General features: G+C 44.7%; 2 non-coding genes across 2 annotated transcripts; both read right to left on the reverse strand.

The window, feature by feature from the left end:
* Positions 1-6331: 6331 nt before the first annotated feature.
* On the reverse strand, positions 6332-6404 carry TRNAV-AAC. Its single transcript has one exon. It is a non-coding gene; the product is annotated as a tRNA-Val (tRNA).
* A 552-nt stretch (positions 6405-6956) lies between these two features.
* On the reverse strand, positions 6957-7030 carry TRNAN-GUU. Its single transcript has one exon. It is a non-coding gene; the product is annotated as a tRNA-Asn (tRNA).
* Positions 7031-9017: the final 1987 nt, after the last annotated feature.

Consider the following 9017-nt stretch of genomic DNA (forward strand, 5'->3'; position numbering starts at 1 on the left):
TTTCCTTTTCTACATACTTTTCTTAAGTTATACAGTTTACATAGGTAGGATAGTAAGGATACAGAAGCAAAAGTGAAGTTAATTAGTTCTATCTTCCTTGTCTGAGTTAGATTATTCTACATTCTTTATTTCCCTACCTTCCCTCTTTAACATATGTAAATTATGCAGATTAGTAGACCTGGACACTTGAACTGACATGATAAGCTTGAACTGGTTCAACTGGTTTAGCCTCTCTAGCCTCCCTGACACCAGGATGGCCATTGTCTTGGTAAGTAAACTTTAACTCAGCTATATGGATAGTTTCTGTGGGAGCAAAACCAGATACTATCTTTTCTTACACTTTGGTAGTATACTTTCCTAGAATGGTCACATTGATGACAAGGTCGATGCATGTGTTGCCAGAGCCAGCTCAGTTTTTGGGAGAATTTGAAAAAAAGTGTGGGAGAGAAGAGGTATTAGGCTATCTATCAAACTGAAGGTCTACGAAGCTATTGTGCTAACCTCATTGTTGTATGAATTGTAGACAGTCTATGAGTGCCATGCCAGGAAACCGAATTGCATCCATTTGAATTGTCTTAGGAAGACTCTGAAGATCACCTGCAAGATAAGGTACCAGACACTGAGGTCCTTTCTCTAGCTGAACTGCCAAGCATTCAAACTCTACTGCAGAGAGCCCAACTCCAATGGGCCAGCCACATTGTTTGAATATCAAACATACATTTGCCCAAAAGACTATTTTACAGACACTCACACAAGGCAAGCACTGAAGAAGCAATACAAGGACACTCTCAAAGTCTCTCTGAAGAACTTTGGAATCAATTGTGAGACATGGGAGACAGTGGCACAGGACCGCCCAGCATGGCATGCCAGCATCAAAACAGGCTCTGTGCTCTGTGAGTGAAGTAGAATTATAGTAGCTCAAAAGAAACATTAGACGCACAAATTTAGAGATAACTCCACTCCACATGTTCATGCGGACTATTTGTGTCTAACCTGTGGTAGAGCCTTCTCAGATCATATTGGTCTGATTAGCCACTATACCTTGATCCCAACATAGTTGATGTCATTGTGGTCCTCTTCCAGTATGAAGGACGACAACCAACCAACTGTATTAATTATTTGCCAAAATTTCAACCAGCCAATAAGTATTTATTAAGCATTACTAGGTACAAGGTATTGTTGAAACAAACACAGTCCCTGCCCTCAAGGAGCTCATGTTCTAAAGGGGAGGGATGACATGTAAAAAAAGTACATAATAGATGTATACAATGTAAATGGAAGGTAATTTCAAAAGGAAATGAGGGAGTGGGTGGGAAGGAAACCCCAAAGGCTTCCTATAGAAGATGGGACTTAAGCTGAACCTTGAGGAAACCAGGAGGCTTCTTTTGTTAGATTGTAAACTCCTGAGGGCAAAAACTGTCTTTTACCTCTTTTTGTATCCCCAGCAATTAGCACAGTGCCTTACACATAGTAGGAATTTTACAAATGTTTATTGATTGATTTATTGAGGAGGAAGAGCTAAAGAGGGAGTGTATTCTAGGGAGTGTTTCGAAAAAGTACTGAATTGGGGGATGGACTATTGTGTTAGAGGAGCCAGTGTCCCCAAACTCTGTTGCTTCAGATCTACATGCCTATACTTTTAGAATTTTATTAAAATTAGTCCATTTCAAATTATCCTAAAAAAGTGACTAAAATTATTAAATTATAAAATCATTCCCTTTGGTTCAGAGATCCCATGACTAAGGAATGTGTCTCAAGGAAGTTACAAAGAAAGGTCCCACATATTTGCCTTCCATGCCTCTTCCCCCACCAGGATAGTCTGATAGATTAACCTCAGATGGCATTAACTTTGAGGCAATGATGGTTTTATTTTTGCTTTTGTGTCCTCATTGCCTGACACATAGTAGGCTATTGCTAAATACTTATGGATCAATTGATATATAGCCTTGTATAAATAGGTGCCTACTAATTGGGAAACTGCAAAACAAATTGTAGTACAAGAAGATAATAGAATACAACTGTATATGTAAAAAGAATAAGTAAGAAGAATTCAAAGAAGCACAGAAAGATTTGTATGAACTGATACAAAGTGAAGTGAGCAGAACCAGGAAAAAAAGACACACATTGTAAATGGAAAGCAAAACAAAATGAAATGGAATGTCATGAAAGCATAATCACCAAGCTTGAGGAAATTCTCCTCCTTTCATTACAGAGATAGGAAACTGGAGGTATGGAATATTGTATATGCTGTCAGACTAACTGTATGGCGTGGTTGTGTAACACACCCTCTGTCCTCCTCCCTCAAATCTGTGCCTCCACTCACAGGTTTGGTCCCCAGAGGGGTGCTACTACTTCAGGTTCTAGTCATAATGGTGGGTGGTTACATCTACTACTGTAATTCACAAGCCCTTGCCAGTATGCTTCCACCATGAACGATAATCCGAGAGACTCAATGAGCTATTATCAAAGGCTATACTTAAACAGAATACCAAGAATAAGTGGAGAAGGCAAATTGTGAATTTGGGGGAAACATCACCCCTGAAAAAGTAGCTTTAGAAATCAAAGAGAGCTATAGGGTTCTGTAAATAGAAGTCTCCACTATTGTAGAGATTTCCTGTCCCACCAGGATATTCTGTTAAGATTGACATCAGAGAAAGGCATTATCACACTGGGATGAATCTGATCTTGGCAACTCTTGAGACTCCAAACTTAACATATCCTGCTCTTCTCTCCCAATCACCTGATATTCTATCTCTGTTATTCAGCCTCCCAAATGAGGAAAGTGGCTGAGCATCCTCACCTGCTGTCAATGCCACCCTAAGGCTGGGTAAAACCCCCATATGTCCCTTTATATGTACATAGCTCCCTTTGTTCAGGAAGTTGCTATCCACCTGGCAACTGCTAATTAAACTTTTTGTCTCCTAGCCTTGCATCCTGATTTATTGACCTCCAGTCAAATGGACCACGGAGGATCTTAGGATGTATGAGTTGAGCAATTTCCCAACAAATAATTGCTACAGAACATTGACTCTCCTACAAATACAGAATGGGAGGGGGAAAAGAAGGGGAAAGGTAGAGGTGAATTGTGGGGAGGAATGACACCAGGCATAAAGTTAAAGGTAGTGAGGCACGCACATGGGGAACACATGTGGCTAAGACAATTCACAACTCTGGAACTGTGGGGGGTTAAGGATTTCATGTTGTCCTTTCTCCAGAGAATCATGTTGTCTTTGCTAGATGGTACAACCCTTGGCCAGACTGGGCCGGGAAGATTACTTTGCTTCTGGGTTTATTCTTCCATGATTTTCAGGTTGAGGCTCAGCTTTTACCCTTAGCCCAGATACTACTCTGCTCTTTCTGAAATATCATTACCCTAGAATAGGCTGAAACCTCTCCTATTCCTTATGACCTTGGCTCTGAGATCTGTTAAATGTCAGGCAAGAAAAATAGAGGGAAAACCATGTATGTATGGTGTCTTCTTTAGACAACTTTTTATTGGTCCAGAATGGGCCCCCTTCAGGGAGAAATGTCACCTTAACTTATGGTGACTATCTAGTATGTTTCCTGAATATTCATCTCTGCAGGCTAGGCCACGACCAGGTCAGAGATGTTTGCCCAATAATCCACCAAACAGCTCTGGGGTTCAAGGTTTCCCGGCCATTTTAAGACTCTAATATTCTGTGGTTCTGTACAAATGAGTATTGGGGAAAAGATACAGAGACAGTTTGTGCCCTGGGGGCAAATTCACTGTCTCTGTAAGCCTCCAATACCTTACCAGTTGTGAAATAATTCAATCATTTTTGATAGGGTCTTATCCTTACATCTAATAATCTCTGGCCTTGCCCCTTGGCCTAAGAATTTGCTGATGTCTAAAAAGGGCACACTAGTTGTTTTTTTTTTCTTTTATTTCTTACTCTTACAAGGAAAGATTCCCTTGGTAGGGGAAGAGGAAGGGACATATTCAGAAAGTAATGTCATATAAAAATGAAAAGGAACAATTACAAATAAATAAAAGGGAAAAATGCATCTATTTCAACCAGAAAGAATAGTTTTTCTGTCTCTTGAGTTTTCACTGCACAGAAAAACTTGCAACTCACACAACATAAACAGATGTTTTCATCTTGGTTTTATTTTTGAATCCTCATCAGGGTGTGTGTAGGTTTTTCTGTTGGCCGTGTTGTAACTTCCTTTAGATGATAAGATAGAAAGTGGGAATTGCTTTCTCTAATGGTTGTCCCAATGTTTTTTAAAAGTGATTAAAAAAAACCCCAAACAACAACTAAGTATTGCCTGTAGAGACTATATTCTTTCTGCTCTTGCCTTTGTCCAGACTCTGCGGGAGAAAGTTGACCCGTGTTTGAGGAAGAATGCAGCTGCCTCTCCAACTGCCAAGGAGAGTGGCAGCCAACCTTGACCATCTCCCACATTGTATCTGAAGCATATGGCTCACACTTCAATCATCAGTAAATATATCTGCACAGCACGTAATTGTTGGAGCATTTGATAGTGCATGAACTGAGATCCAGCACCTGTCAAAAGCTCTCTTCAGAATTGCAACATTTCAGCATTGGTAGAGCCCAAGAAGGACCTGAACCAGAATCCATCAAACTTCTCAGGTGATCCTTCCTCTGCTTTAAAATCTGCAGGCAATGGATCCCACTTTTTCCCCAGGCTGTCCTTTCCACTTGGATAGCTCTCTTTGTTAGCAAGTTTTTCCAAAATTTGCTTCTTTGAAACTTCTGACTCATTTCCCCTAGTTCTGCACTCTGGGGCCAAGCAGAAATCGTCTTCCATGTGAATTACCTTCAAATATTTGAACAAAGGTAACAGGACCCCATTGAATTTGTTCTCGTCTCCAGGCTAAACAGCCCTAGGGAATCTATCTGCCCACGGCATGCATACTTTGGGTAGTGAAAACAGGCTACAAGTTTAAAGTCATTTATCACACAATCTCACCACATGCCAGGCACTGTGCTAAGCAGAGAGGGTACAAAGAAAGCCTGAGAAAGCCCCTGCCACCAGGGAGTTTGCATTCCAATGGGGGAAAATGTCCAGATATACCAAGTAGATGGAAAGGGAATTGCAGAGGAGATGGAACCAGAGGCTGGGGATGAGAGAGGGGCAAGAGGGGAAAACCAGGAAACTGGTTATTGATTTACCTTCTCTTCCTTTATTCATTTACATAGGACACCAAAAAACAAACCACGTGGACTAACCTAACTTTCAGAAATGTCTTTATTGAATTATATTTGTCAGGGTGAATCAGGGAAGCCCCTGATAAGAGTACTTACCCTTTTTTGTTGTTGTCGTTGTTATGGATCCCTTTGACAATTTGGTGAAATCTATGGATTCTTCTCAGAATAATATTTTTCAATAATTGAAGGAAATACTAAATATCACTTGGAGGTTAGTGAAAATAGGGATATAATTTCTTTCCCATTCATCTGTAAAATTTATTCATGGACCTCAGGTTGGAACCTATGTGCTAAAAGTCGCTACGTTAGAACCTTTTAAATACTTTCTTAATCTTTTGTTGTGTGCGTGGACATACATATACGCACATATATGTGTGCATGCATGAGAGTATGTATACATAGCTTTATTTATCTACATTTTGCTATCTCTCTTGCTGTTCTCAGTCTCTCTGTCTCTCTCTGTCTCTCTCCTATGAGTTCTTGTCTAATAGGCATTAAGTGACACAGGGGACTCTAGCGCCCCTGCAACCCATCACCTCGTTTAGCGAAGCTGGCAGAAAGCTCTGCCTCCAAGCCTTCTGCATTCGGGTATCTGAACACAACAGCTCCTGCTGTGGCACATTGACTCGCACTATCTTAGCCTTAGATCTTGAGATGTTGGACACTTCCTCTAGTCCTTTTAGAAGCAAGATGGCTGTTTAAGGTTGTTTTTTTTCCCCCCATGATTATCAAATTTAGGTTCTGGGAGCGAGATCAATAGTTTAATTGCACTGGAACGTGCCTACAGAATGGAATAGTGAATAACCCAGCTTTCCAAAGACTTTCCAGGAAAGACGTTGCATTTCAGCCTTTGCAACGCCAGGACCCGGCTGGGCAGGGCAGCCTATGACCGAGGGGAATAAAGACAGCGCATGGGGCGGGTCCTCTCCTCTACGGAGGATTTCAGCAGAAACACGGTGCAAGAATTGTGCAGAAAAGGAAAATGTGAGGGAGGTGCTCTCTGAACTCCACTGCGGAAATCATAGACGAAGAAGAATACCAAATGCAGCGACAACCCTCACAATATCTTAAACTCATGAAAAGGAAATTGAAGATATAAAAATCATGAATCTTTTAGAAAATGAGGTTTTACCGCTTGTTTCCGCCCGGTTTCGAACCGGGGACCTTTCGCGTGTTAGGCGAACGTGATAACCACTACACTACGGAAACCGCGCTGCAGCCCAGCGTCACTCTAGCGTTATTTATATGCAGTGTAAGAGCGGCCCGGTTGGGGGACAACAGCCTAGGCGAGTTAATGAATGAAGGCGCGATTATATTCCTCTCCACCACGGACAGTGAGGGGCACTGCGAAGATGTCGGCTCTCCTTTTTTTTGGAGACTGCCCCCGAGAGCGGGCACACGCGGGACTGCGGAGCACAAGCACGCCTTCCCAGCCCAAGGTCGGGCGGCGGGCGGCACGTGCTCGGAGCTTTTCTTTGTAGCCACGAGAAGACCCCAGGGAACCATTAATTTCTCGGTCCTCTTTCGGCCTGATGCAGTTACGTATGACAAAAGTTGGCACTGGCTTTGCCCAAGCGCACGACCCTCACACGACACCTATTTTCCTAAAGCTCCGTAACCCCGGACACGCACGACCCTAGGTCCGGTGGCTCGAGCTTATGCACGGACAGAGCAGCTCAAGGACGGGAGAATTAATACGAAAATACTACGCAGCTGAGATGCCCGGCCTCTCCCTCGGTACTAAAATACTGCGGTGACGCACGTCCCTGGGTGGGCTCGAACCACCAACCTTTCGGTTAACAGCCGAACGCGCTAACCGATTGCGCCACAGAGACGCCGCGTGCGCATTCTCCGGCGCCGGGCATATGAGTTTGACCGCTGGGCAGCAGGCACCGGGCTGCTTGGCGCAGCCTCGCGTTGGGAAGCGGCAGGAAAAACACGGACTAGTGGATCAAAGGAAGGAACCGCAGGCCCTGAAGAGGTGGGGGAGGAGTCCAGCGCGAGCCCTAGGGCACCCGCATCCGGGGGAGCAGAGCGAGCTCGCGCCGCTGCCTGCCTAACCTCGCGGGCCGGGACCAGGGTCACGGGCACCTCGGCAAGCACTTGACCCCGGTCCTCAGGGGCTAGGACTGTGCCCTGGGGCGGGGCGAGGGGACGTATCCGTGCAAACATCTGCTTGGCATCATCCCCAAATGCTAATGGCAGCTGGTCTGCGGCCGAGGGCCAACGGTCTCTGGAGCCCTGGTTGTCACTCCGCTATCAAAGGCATCCCCAAGTACTTCTCTCTGCATTCTTTCCCTGCGCACTGTGCTTCCTAGAAAGGCAGCGGAATAGGGAGTGACTTCTCTAGTATGGAGAACTCCCAGCTAGCAAACTCCCTCTCAAGATGCCCGCCTGCACTTTGTCTGCATCCGATCGTCTTAGAGAGCGTCAGAAGCAGGATTTGAACCCAGGCTCCAAGGCCAGCTCTCTGTCCTTGACCGGGAAAGTATAGAGATGCGAAAACAGTTTAATGAGGACTCAGCCGTCCGGTGCGGTCCGTTCCTGTCCTCCTCTACTCTCTCCTCCATTCCCACTCTTGAAGGTGGGGAGGGGAGGTTGTAGGGGTCCTTACCTGCCAGGGAGTGTGGACCAGACTTACCTAAGCCCAGGGACTTTGGTCTAACTTCTGCTCTAAAAAGTGTTGGGGGATGCAGTCCTAGGAGAGAGGAAGGTAGGCAATGCTTCTGACATAGAGAATGGAGTTTGCCATCCACAGGCTGAAGACCTTCACTTCATATGCTGGCACCACTGCAGACTTTATTTCTGCTAGGAGAATGTAAACTCCTTCAAAGCAGGGCTAGTTTCCCCCTCTTGTTTCCCTCCTATATTCTCAGTATCTAGAGCAGCGCTTTCCAAAAAGTAGGTTCTCAATAGATGCCTGTTGGATTACTATTACAAAAGGATGGTAAGTCAACGCTCAGAAAAGGTAGTAAGGAGCACGGAGTCAGGACAGGAATGGCTCGTTTCGTCGAGGACAAGCCAAGCTAACCTAAACGATCATTCCCCTTCTTCCTTGAATAGCGGTGCCGGGCTGGTGGACCAGCAGACTGCATTGGACTAGGCCTCATGTCATTTTCATGGAGAAGATGAATACAAATGGACTAGATTATAGTTCAGTTGGGTGGATTCACAGCTGTTTCAGTGGTACCGATCCCAGGTACCTGTACTTGGCCCTACTCTTGACCATTTTCATCTATGGCTTGGATAAAGGAACAGATGGTATGCTTCTCAGCTCTGCTTGGGCCAGGTGTGGTGGTGCACACCTGTGATCCCAGCTACTGTGGGGGCTGAAGCTGGTGGATTTCTCAGCTATGGTGGGATATGTAGATTAGGTTGTTGTTAAGTCATGTCTAACTCTTAGTAGCCGCATTCTGTATTTTCTTGGCAAAGATACTGGAGTGTTTTGCCATGTCCTTTTCCAGTTCATTTTACAGATAGAAATGGAGGCAAACAAGGTGAAGTGACTTTGGGTTGGACCTCAGGTCCTTGACTCCACAGCCATGCTCTGTCCATCATACCACCTAGTTACATCCCTCCAAATAGATTTTTTCTTCTTCTAAGGACTGAGTCTTCCCCTCATTCTCCCAGGATGGCAGTGCAGGGGATACTCATAAGACCATTACCACACTACAGGTGAGCCAGGAACTTTGACCTTCTCCTTTTCTGACTTGGATGGGATAGCCCCAACTTGGGCAACTTGCTGTCTCCTCTGCTCCAGAGAACTCAACATTCTGGTGCAGAGTTCAGTGCGGGTGGCACAGTGGGTAAAGCACTGGCCTT

Source organism: Trichosurus vulpecula, chromosome 2 (assembly GCF_011100635.1).
Source record: "Trichosurus vulpecula isolate mTriVul1 chromosome 2, mTriVul1.pri, whole genome shotgun sequence".
Lineage (NCBI taxonomy): Eukaryota > Metazoa > Chordata > Mammalia > Diprotodontia > Phalangeridae > Trichosurus > Trichosurus vulpecula.